The sequence below is a fragment of the Adiantum capillus-veneris genome, chromosome 24 (genome assembly GCF_014529385.1).
Source record: "Adiantum capillus-veneris isolate H3 chromosome 24, ASM1452938v2, whole genome shotgun sequence".
Classification (NCBI taxonomy): domain Eukaryota; kingdom Viridiplantae; phylum Streptophyta; class Polypodiopsida; order Polypodiales; family Pteridaceae; genus Adiantum; species Adiantum capillus-veneris.
The window spans coordinates 54193654-54206614 of record NC_140954.1 but is presented as its reverse complement, the minus strand read 5'-3'; the positions used below and the strand labels follow the sequence as shown (position 1 = coordinate 54206614).

Sequence of the window (12961 nt, the reverse complement as noted above, 5' to 3'; positions counted from 1 at the left end):
TCCTGTGTACTCTCTCTCTCTCTCTCTCTCTCTCTCTCTCTCTCTCTCTCTCTCTCTCTCTCTCTCTCTCTCTCTCTCTCTCCCCCCCCCCCCCCCCCCTTGTCACTCTCTACACATGCACCGTATTTGCTTTGATACCAGATGTTAAAAAAAAAAAAACTTGGTACCTTATATCCTTTCAGAATGTACTGACTAGGTATCATATACAACTGTAGAGAGCATATAGTGAGTGGTGGTGATTCACACAATTGGACAAATCACAGAACCAAAATGGGTAGAAACTATCTTCTTAGTATGTATACACATCGACAAACATGCCCTTCTTGGCTTCTTCACTCTCTCCCTCTGTTGAGTATTTGCCAAGCTGAGCCAAAGAGTTGGCCTTCACTCTGATGAGGAGGGAAGTTTGTGCATTCTTCACATTCTCAGGATTGACACCCCATGTCTTAAGCACGGTGTTTTGCAGGGCCCATGCATACAAGAAGGACACATGCCAGGGGTCGGAGGATTGAGGTTCAAGGTAGCTTCCACTTCGGATTGGCCACCAAAAAGGAACATGATTGCATGCACTGCAGGTGGTACTCTCCTCTTCAGCATGTTCAATGTGTACTCAACAACCTTCTGAGGAGAATCCCTATCCTTGCACTCAGCACCAGGGGTGACCATGCTGGGCTTCAGGAGGATACCCTCATATATCACATTGTTCTTTGCCAATAAGTAGAAAACCTCATTCCACACTTTCTTGGCCACAACAAGGGTCCTGTCAATCCCATGCTCTCCATCAAGAAGGATTTTAGGCTCCACAATAGGAACAAAACCATTGTCCTGTGAGATAGCAACATATCGTGCCAAACCCCATGCAACCTCTTGCACCGCCAGCTCCAAGAGCCCGTTGGGAATGCTGTCAACAGTCCTCCACTTGGCGAATCGTGCACCTTGCTTGTAATACTTAATAGACCTGGGTGCCAACCCATCAAGACCCTGGCACCATGACTCATCATTGGATCCATCCAAAGGCACCAAGCCCCCCACTTTAACTCCAGGGGCAATGCCACCTTCCTTTAAGCGGTCCACAAACTTCTTAAAAATTGGATATTTAGCTGGAAAGGGATAATCACTTCAAAATGTGATGGACTAGGTTATCTAGTCGCTTTATTAAGTACAAAATTGTGTAGCCTATACTTGGCCTATTTTGAATACAATTGGTTTCTAAAAACCATATTGGATAAGAATACAAACCTTAAGTTCTCCCTCTTTACATGCTCTTATAGATATATTGATGATAGTTCCCCTACCTTCCACTCAAATTAACTGATCTATTTGCATCTAGCCTCATTAATTTCTTTCCATTGTCGCTTAATTTTTTGATTTTTTCTAATAGGGAATACTTCTTTGATTGGGTGCATGTGCGTGCGTGCGTGCACACACACACACACACACACACGGTCTCTTTACTTTGCCTGTGCTACTGCTTCTTGGATTCACACACGCGTCACCCCTGCTTTGGTCTCAATAATGGTCTCTCTCTCTCTCTCTCTCTCTCTCTCTCTCTCTCTCTCACACACACACACACACACACACACACACACACACACACACACACACACACACACACACACACACATGCCACTTTCATCTGTGGCTTACTGTTCTAAGAATGGATATTTGCTGATATTTAACATGACATGGATGGTAGGTATAAGTTAAAAAGGTTTTAAGTAGGACATGGATAACAACTGATAGGTTGGTTGACACATATTTGAGGCTAACAAATCTTGTTTAATTATATGGATGTAGGTGAGGACTCTATCTTTACTTAGGATATTTTTGGCTTTGTTGCTGTCAATCATCGTCAAACTTGGCCACTATCACTTTAGTATTAGTTGTTCTTAAGTATCTTATGTACAAATCACTAGAATGATACCTCAATCCTACTAAGATGTACAAAACTGAATCAAAGACCGAGTCATTTTTGTGCTAATCCTTGTCCTTTGTCTAAAGCTAGTTGTCTTTTGAACTAATATGTTCTTTTGTGTACAAGTATTCGTTTGAAAACAACAACACACATCCTAAACACAAGGTTTTCCCAGTTTTCTCGGTAGCCAAGACGCTGGCTTTGAAGATTTTTTGTCTATAGGCTAGGATTGAACCATTCTCATTAAATCCTTGTTAGGTTGATAGATGTAAAGTGGTCTTTCCTTGTCCATAGATTGGATTCCTGCTCACAGCTACTGTGGTCTTTGACTCTCCTAGTTCAGGTTGTAGCTTAATCCAAAATTACTTAACCTTGTTCAATTGTTTTGATTCTTATGATTTTCGGAACATTTTTATCCGTACACAAACTACTCTTAGTCGGACAATTCATTTGAGGGCTATCCATTGAAACTAGTATAAGCATGGAAAACCTCTACGATTGATTTTGAAAGGCATCCACACAAACTTTCTATTGGCAAACAAAGCCTTAAAACTTTGACTAGAGTATAATCCTCTCTGTTAACATTGTCACTAATTGATCCAATGAGACTCATGGATTTATTGGATATGATTCAGGTTTTTTACTTTAGACTCGACTATTCTACTCTCATCAACTTAATGAGGCAGTACACCCATACTCAATGGGCCTACTACTGACTCATTGAGTATGGTGCCTAGGTTAGGGCGTGTGCATGCATGCGCGCGTGCGCACACACACAATCACACAAGGATACCATTACAAAACCAGTCACAAATACCAATTTGCTTATATTTTAATTGCACTAACTCCCCCCTACACAAACACTCTGGAACTACCAAACACCCCTAGGCATATCACCATACCCACATATACACAGACACACCATACAAAAACCTCAACACACAAGAAAAGAACTCACAACATGGAAAATATGACCCATAGGACATACCTAAAAGATAAACCTATGTATGGTGGTTTCTAAAAGATAAACTAGTATTTAGCTTGACAAAAATGATTTTGCCTTTATTATTTGGGGAAATGTTCATAACTTGGTAGGTACAAACTTAATGCTATATTGGTGTTGTAGCTATGATCCCCCCTATCACACCCTCTAGCCTCTTAAATAATATCCACATGCATCTAACCCAGGTATGATCATACATTTGCTCGCTCAATCATCTCGGATAACATATGCTTTCATTGATTGGTCTTGACCAAATTGCATTTGGTTTGCCGCCTTTATTGTGACTTTATGAACGCTCACTCATCTCACATTCATGAACAAGGAAAGTTCCTTTCTTTTGGGGCATGTTAATCGCTTAACTTACATCCTGACTTGCCATCATGTGACATTAACTTGAAAATTTTAATTGTTTTGGAGTCACCACATGGACGTGTAGATGATAAACACATGAGATAATTGGTTCAACTACTTGTTTCAAGATGAAGACTATTGCTTTATAATTTGGTCCCTTGACCTATCTTTCTCACTTGGCTCATCTTTGACCACACATTCCTAGATCTTTCACACCTTATCAGCATTTCATCGATGGTTTCTCTCTCACGATCCAATGGAATCTGGTGCTTCATCGCCCATTCTCTCTCTCTCTCTCTCTCTCTCTCTCTCTCTCTCTCTCTCTCTCACACACACACACACACACACACACACACACACACACACACACACACACACACACACACACACACACAATTTATATGCAGCTACAAGCCCACATTGTTAATCTCCATGGCTCCGTTATCGAATCTTGCTTCCAGCGTCACCTGTGTTGTAGGCAAACCCCATGAACTTCATAGTGACCCACGTAAAGAACCAAGTTATGGATGTGCAATAGCTCCGAGGTACAATAGCTGAGAGACGTGCGTAAGATGTGCTCCAAAATCTTGGATCCCACATACTACCAGCAATACAATGGTGACATCAATCAGCAAGTTAGGTGCTTTTACACCTACTTAGTAAATACCTCTATATGTATAGTAAAAGATTTGAATGAGGTTACATAAATCAAGACATAAACTTGCTAAGTTTCTTGTGGTAATATAATCGAATTGATATGCACAAAACATACCTTTATATTGATATTTTTGGAATGATTGATTGAAGACCATGGTTTTATAATGGACGGGACATAAAATGGAATTGTTTATATAATGCGGGCTTGCACATACACATACATATTTGAGTGGCTTGGAATCACACTCACATTTTAAGCTACAATAATGTTCTCCTCTTCATAGCGTTATACACATATAAATAAACGGAAAAAAATTGAGGAATATGTTCTCTTATGTATCTTTCATTATTGGGATAGCATCAGGTTCCCAAATCTTTGGTAAGAAAACATACACACACACAAACATGCAAGTGTCATGACCAAAAATTCTCGTACATAGATACATGCATACATGAACACTTCCATACCTAAGGGTTCTTGCATTCTGGTGTTTCTGCATGTGTGGGAAGTTCATGGAACTAGATATTTGATATGCATGATTCAAAGGTATTTGCATACAATTCTAACATAGACTAATACTGCTTGGGAACTTCAAACTACAAGAAAATCGTGTCCAAGCAACATGGCTGCTAACTTTTGTTGGAAGATTATTGAAGGATTATTATTTTTACATTTTGTTCTCGGAGATGGCTATGCCATTTTGCACCAAAAATTGAAAACCCTTTTTGTTGTTTCTTTAATATAGTAAACCTTAATGTAAGACATGCCTATTGTACATTAACTACATCATAAAATTGGGTTGTTTTTAGGATAGACAAAAAGATATGTATTTTTAGCTTATTGAATACACATGATTAGCATAACTTTGACACGCGGGCTAACTGTACAACTACCTATATGAAATTTGGCATGATTTGGAAGCCATACTATTTGCATATCAAGAATAGTTTTTGACATAAATAGGTTGAATGGTTTGGAATACATAATGGACTATGGACTTATTATTTCTATTTGTATTTTCTCAAAGGATAGGATTTTGATCTGGAGTCCAATACAGAATTAACATCACTTTTGATAGTATCTTGGGATCATGTATCTAGTGAGGATTTGTTGTACTCTTTTATGATTTGTGGATTCATTGTTTTAATTTAAAAGTCTCATATATTGAAATGGAAGTTCACCATGGCCTTATGGCTTGGGACAGACGAGGCATGGATGAATTGTTTTTGAGTTTCCTTTTGCTATGAACACATTGAGCTAGTTTCTTTTGATGATAGCCTTAATCGTCAGGGTATCTTCTAAGATGACCGTTATTGGATTTTTTGAAATACTATCCGAAATATAAACAGAATGCTACCCAATTTTTTTAGATGGAAGTGTTTCAAATTTTTTTTGACTCTATTGATTTCAAGCTGCAGCTTAATCCAAAATTACTGACTCTTGTTTAATTATTTTGATTCTTATGATTTTTGGAATATTTTTACCCCTACACATACTACTCTTGGTCGGACAATTCATTTGAGGACTATCCATTGAAACTATTATAAGCATGGAAAACCTCTACGACTACTTTTGAACGATATCCATACTATTTTATACTGGCTAACAAAGCCTTAAAACTTTGACTGGAGTATAATCCTCTCTATTAACATTGTCACTAATTGATCCAATGAGACTCATGGATTTATTGGATATGATACAACTCTTTTACTTTAGACTTGACTATTCTACTCTCATCAACTTAAAGAGGCACTAGGGTGCCTAGGTTAGGACGGGCGCACACACACACATGGTCTCTTTTTTTTTGCCTGGGCTTCTTCATCTTGGATTAACACACACTTCACCCCTGCTTTGGTCTCAATAATGGTCACACACACACACACACACACACACACACACACACACACACACACACACACACACACACACACACACACACACACACACACACACACACGTCACTTTCATCTGTGGCTTACTATTCTGAGAATGGATATTTGCTGATATTTAACACTACATGGATGGTAGGTATAATTTAAAAAGGTTGCAAGTAGGACATGGATAACAACCAATAGGTTTGTTGACACCTGTAATACATATTCAAGGCTAATGAACCTCTAGTCTTGTTTATATGGATGAAAATGAGGAGTCTATATTCACTTAGGATTTGTTTGGCTTTGTTGTTGTCCGTCATGGTCAAACTTGTCCATTGTCACTTTAGTATCATTTGTTCTTAACTATCTTATGTACAAATCACTAGAATGATACCTCATTCTTACTATGATGTTGAAAAATGAATCAAAGACTGAGTTGTTTTTGTGTTAATCCTTGTCCTTTGTCTAAAGCCAACTGTCTTTTGAATTGATATGTTCTTTTGTCAATAAGTATTAGTTTAAAAACAACAACAACAACAACAACCACACACACACACACACACAAGTGGTGACTCTTTACGCTACATAAATACTATGCTAGAAGAAACTGCATCAACCATACACACACATATGGGTCTTGTTAGCATGAATGGCCGGGCATGCTCACAATCGGTCTGATTTCCAGAAGTCACACACACACACACACACACACGTACACACACACACACACACACACACTCACTCACACATACACACCCAGGTAGTGGCTTGTTGCTCTACATAATTCTATACTAAGCCCAATGGGACCGCATAAACAGTACACACACATACAACATACACACATGTGGTTTGCTCGCTACACCGCGTAAAAAAAACTATACCTAATGTCTGCAAGCTACATCCAACTAATTGCAGGCTTGACCGTATTGGATTAAAATACGGGGTGGCTGAGGGCTTAACCGATAGTGTCCCTAGTCGAACCTTTCAACACATGATACTACCCTAGCACATGGACCAATAGGGGTTTTTAAAAAAAGGGGGACGAGTCCTTTAAAGACTTGGCTCTCACTGTTGGGTAATTTACTGTGAGACTACCCAGTGGTAGTGTGTCTTGCTCTTCACCGAGCCCTGCATTTCTGCGCATGTGGAAATTGCGCCATACAAGGCGATGCCTCCACGGATATTTGATGGGGACTTGTGCCTGCCTATGCCACACCATCTAATTGAGCCTGCGGATTCTACAAGAGGCTTTATTGTGTCGTACAGCTGGTTTCGGAGCTCAACATGGCTAGACGTGCCGAGGCCTCGGGGAAATAACGCCTTGAATGCCTCTCAGTACTCCTACAAGTCCTGCTATGTATAAAGGTGAGAGCCCCTTTGTGCTTCTCACTTAGATCTTTTGTGCTACTGTGTGTTTTTTGGCATTGAGGGATTAAGTGAGGTGAAGGGAGAGATTCTTTCATTAGTAATCATGCCTAAGAAGACAACACCGACTGCTGGGAATGAACTCGAGGCTACGCAGGTTAGCATGCTTCTTGAAGGCTGTGGCTTGAAAAATTGGATTACTTGTCTGCTCTCTGAAGAAACATAATATAATGATTGTTGTCGTACATTTAACTCCTCTTGATTCTGGCTCGGCAATAGCTGCGGGACTCTAGTTACATGTTTCCTTTTTAGCCATAACCATTGGGCTACTTACTATACATCCTGGCCCTTATGACTCAGGCTTGCTAACTTGTTCATTATGGAACTACATCTGTTATTGGTTGATAGCCCGTATAAACAGTGATTATATGTTTGGTTCACCTTACTCAGCTCTGGTTCACCGTACTTGGTCTATCGTTGGTTCGATTGAGGTGGGGATTGGTCTATTGCATATTTAAAGCCCTGATAATACTTGGAATATTTTGAAAAATGTCATAAGGAAAGATCACCTAGAAGTTGACCCTGCTAAGCTTTGTATAGGGCTCAATATATGCGGGCCACTAGTTGAGCTGTTAGCTGGCTGTGAATATAAGGCACTTATGGGTTGCTGTATTGTTGCTCCTTACTCTGACTATATAGTAAAAGACACAATTTATAATTTAGTCCTGTAAGATGGGCTTGCTGTTGAGTCCATGTTGATGTACATACTACTGGCTTTTGCATGGCATGACTAATCTAGAGTAGCACTGGGACTAAGATAGAGTGAGCTAGATGGATGTCCATCCATAAAATAGCATTACATTAAACTGTGGAAATACATCAGGTTGTTAACATAGAATAAATTAACTGCTGGCTGAGTGTGCTTGACTATACTGACATTGGTACTTCTTCAGGGCGTTTTGTTACATTGCCAAACTAAGGGAATCATGAAACTATGACTAACTAGTTGGTTTAACATGGATCATCGGAATGTATATGGTACTGGTAAGGTGCATCCTAACTGCATATGAGTCACAAATTCGTTTCGCTGATTATGGATACTGTATATGGCGATGATTCTTCATCAGTAATTAACACTATCGCGCAATGATCTCCTACGTTGCCTCATAAGATGGAAGCAACATCGCCGAATGTTCCCTGTATGTCCACAATGCCATCATCTCAAAGATTGTAGGGATCGAGAACTCTGGCTCACATGAGTCATATGACCATAGACTTGCAAGCGGCATACATAGTGTCAAAGCACCTAAATGTCATAGAATATTGGACAGCAAATGCGTCAATGTGGGAGTAAACCTCAACCACAAGAAAAGAGAATCACTATCTCAATGTAAAGAGCGCAAATGCATCCACAAAAAGTATGGCAAACTAGCCAGGAAAACTATGGCGCGATCTAGGGAAAATTGGACAGAACCTCCCCTATAAAATGAGCAAAATCTCAACTCAAATCTCAAACCATAAACTGCATGCAAAGATGCCAAAGTGGGAGTGAACTTGACCACTATCAAACAACAAAATCGTGTCAAGAAAGGATATGGCAAATTGGGAGAAAACCCTAGACCACTCAAGTCTCCGAAAGAGGACTCCAAATGCATAAACCATAAACCGCAAGCTCTATGTCAAAGAGCGATGCCAAAACCGGCTCCACAAAGGTATACAATGACAATCCACATGCAATGTACATAAACGGAGTGACCACGCATCAACAAGCGTCGAAAACAAGCAATCCAAAAAAACCTGTCAAAGCGGAAACAACACTCTCAAGAGAGCTCACTGACACTCAAAAGTGCTCTCCAAAATGCATCTACGAAAGGCATAAACCAAGTGCCATAACCATATGCAAGTCGCCTCAAAAGACCATAAACCGGATCACCAAATCAATGCCAAAAAACCACCTATGAAAGCCTCTGAAAAACCTGTCAACAACGTGTTAACCGACAAGGTTAAAATGCCAACTAGGCAATGCACAAGATCAGAGATCAAACGTCTCTCAGAATTTGCAAAGATCATACATTAGAACCATATCAAAATGGCTGCCACAGGAAAAGCATAGTAGATCAATGCCGGAAACCATATGGAAAGTGCACGCCAAAGTAGGAAAAGAGTCCAAAAACTAACTTTGCCAAAATCCGTCAAGTAACTCCACCTGTAGTGCCGATGCCGAGAACTACGCCTCGGCCGGAAAAATGTCTGTTGGCCAGAAAAACCACACCACCTATAAGGTCATGGCCAAAATCTCTGCCTCCGCCACCTGCGATGTCGATGCAAAAATCTCCACCTCTGAACCTGGAAGTGTTTTTTGAAGAGGAGGATGAGGAACTTATGTCTCTACTTCATGAAGATTTTGCCCATAATGGAGATTTGTTACAAATGTTTTGGAGACAGATGTATATAACAATTCCTTTTGATCCGAGAGGAATTAAAAGATGCGGAGAATCTCAATGCTTAGTACAATACAAGTTTTTGAGTTACCCATATGATCCTAGAGGAGGCCATGGGATGACAGGGGATATAGTTGCTTTCACAAGTTACCATGAGGTTGACACATGCCGGAGGATGTGCAGGTTTAGAGGAGGTGGATGTCGTGTTGTGACACGTACATAGTGGGAACGCATCCTACAAGAGTTATCTTGTAATTTTTTAGATACATAATTATCTTTCTTATAATGTATATATGCATATTTAAGTATAATAATAAGCTTTCTATCTCATCCTATTATTTATCTCAAGGGTAACCTATTCTTACTTTACCATCAGAAAATAATATGGAAAAAGCGTCAATAGCTCCGCCTCTTTAACTTGGGCAAAAAGCATTGATTCTTTATTTCTACTATCTCATTATCATCTCACACCCTAGCTAGATCCTATATCTAGGGTAAACTCCAATATATATATATTCTATGTATTTTTCATATTTTTCTTATATTTCTTTTTAAATAGCTACTAGGAGGGAATCAAATCCTAGTGGGACACTAGGTGGCATGATTTCAAAGATACACTTATTTTAATGCATTATTGCAAGCATGATTACAAAACTTTGTCAAGGAGCAATGTCATGCTTTCATATGGCATGAGGTGTCCTTTGGAATTAAATGAAATTCTAGGCTAAGCGGACCACGAGAAGACTTTTGCTACCAGAAATGGACCCTATTTTGATGAATTTTTTACACAAGGTTCCAATCCGAATTGGAAAATGATTTTAAAATAAAAATAGTAGCTAATGAGCTTAAGTTTCTGCCCATATTTTTACTTTTTTATTTGGAGCCACGGTTGAGGAGATATGATCAAAATAGTGGACCCCAGTCTGCCCACATCATGCAGGGACAGCTCATTTCCAACTTTTCCAATTCCTATTCACACTGACTCCTCGCTTCTTGTGTAAAACCTTGGGGGTTCCCTTCACCTATAAAAGGGGACCTCTTCTTCCTTGAAAAGAAACTCAAGCATTCAAGCCATTGATGAGAGGAATTCTTGAGGAAGTGAGTAGTAATGCCTAATTGTACTTAGCCATTAACATAAGCCCAAGCCTACACTTTCTCCTAGAGGAAGACTAGCCATTGTTGTACGCTATCCTTGGAAGATCAACTCTAATCAAAGAAGATCTTGCACTTGGCGTATCAATCAAAGTGTAGTTCTCCCCTCTTCTTCTCTCTCCATCAATAATGGTGCCAAAGGGTTTGTCAAGTAAGATGTGTTCTACATTGATGTTTTCTTGAGTTCTTGTTGTTTTCTTTTTCATCTCTAATTCAACATATATATATATATATATATCTAATATTATCTCCTTAACCAAATCTATCTCTCTCACTCTTAGTAATTCATCCTCTCTACAAATTTTAGGTTCTCTTTGCTACAAATACATCTCTCCCCGCAGTATCCTTATTGCCTACGGGCAAGAATAGGGCTTGGGAGGGAAACTTCTCATCTCTTTACTTCTCTTATATCTACATTTCTCACATACTATCCTAGATGAATAACCCACATGATGATAATTTCTATCGCTTTCACTATGTACGATCTATTAGAATTAACGTATGGATTAGCCGTAAAATACACTTTCAACAACGTATAGTGTTTCTCTTCGGCCCTGAAAGGCTCAATGAAATACTTCTATCACCGGATCCCATCATACTACCTCTCATAGACTATAATTTTTATTTTGATGTAAGCGTAGTTATCTTGCTATGAACCAAGAGGATTTGTACACACAATTAATCCCAATCACTAGACAAAATATATATACTACGGTAAGCACAAAGCTACAATTCCAAAGAACAATTCGTAACCTATTTGGTCAGCCAAGATTGAATGCCATTAACTCATCTATTAACCCTTTCATACTACCCATGATACGATATGACCATAGCCTTGATGTTTTCATCTTTGTGTTGTTTTGACATTCTCTTTTGTGTTCTTTCTTTGTGTGCGTGAGTGCAAGAGAGAAAGAGTGGGTCTTCTTTGATTGCACTTCTTTCCAAACCCTAGTCTTCATGGCATCTATGGTTTAATTCCTTCATATAGTTTTTGTTGAGTTCTCTCACAAACTCTCACAGCCATAAGCCCGGTGCTTTCCCGGCAAGACCAGTAATTTCTCAACAACGCGAACAGAAAGCTTTCCCAGCACGACTACACGTAGAGAAGGCTAGTCGGGGCAAAAAACTGCATCCAAAAGCACCAAGGAGACACAACGAGCTAAAACCTGCAAATTTCTGATGTTTGGCTGAAAGTTTTTAAGTTTGTACATGAGTTTTAGTTATATACAACTCTCACTTCAAAAAACTCACTCACGGGCACCTACAATAGCCCACAGCTGTCACTAGACTAGCGACTTGCAGTGCATGTACATATGCTTGCTAAAGCAAGCTAAAAACCCCACAAAAGGAAATCCCACACACGCTTTCAACATCGGGCTTCATGTCCATATGTACAAATTTACAAAAAATGGGGTGTCAGAAATGCGCCCAACATAGTTTGCCACACCCCAGCCTGCTAGATCATTCATGATCAGCATCACAAAAGAGATCTTGTAAACCACATGAGAGAGTCTTCACTTCATCTTCATCATTAGCCACATGATCAGCAAATTCTTCAAAAGAAGGCTCATTCTCAATCACAGTCATCAACCTTGCGATATACTTCTTCAACATGTACCATTCACACGTGCTTTATGTGGGGTACTATCCAAGTCAGCAAGCTGATATGTGCCATTTGGAAACCGGTTTAAGACCAAGAAAGGACCTTGCCACTTGATTTGAAATTTCTTTTGAAAAGTGCTATCAAGCTTACTATTGTAATGAAGCACCATGTCACCCTTCTTGATGTCCTTGTCCTTCACCTTCTCATTTGCCTTTGCTTGATTCTTCTTCAAGACCTACTCATAATGCTCAAAAGCCAGCAACCTATCCAATTGTACTCATTACAAATATAGAAGCCTTTCCTTGAATGCATCATTGGGCCCTTCTTCAAGCTTTATCATCATTTTCAAAGCTGGTATCTCCACCTCAATAGGAAGTAAAGCCTCTTTGCCGAAAACTAGATGGAAGGGAGAGAAACCAGTATACCTGATTTGATGGCAGTCCTGTAAGCCCATAGAGCACAAGGTAGCTCTAAATCCCAAGTCTTCACATTGTTTCTTGTCATCTTTGTAAGCATCCTTATGAGTTCTCCATTAAACCTTTCATTCATGCCATTGCATTGGGGATAATATGGAGTAGTAAACTGCGATGCACATGAAG

The 12961-nt window shown here is 39.5% G+C and overlaps 1 pseudogene; it reads right to left on the bottom strand.

Annotated features, from left to right (window-relative positions):
* Positions 1-284: 284 nt before the first annotated feature.
* LOC147426385 (fructose-bisphosphate aldolase 1, chloroplastic pseudogene) overlaps positions 285-12961 on the bottom strand; it is a 56086-nt pseudogene continuing 43409 nt past the window's right edge.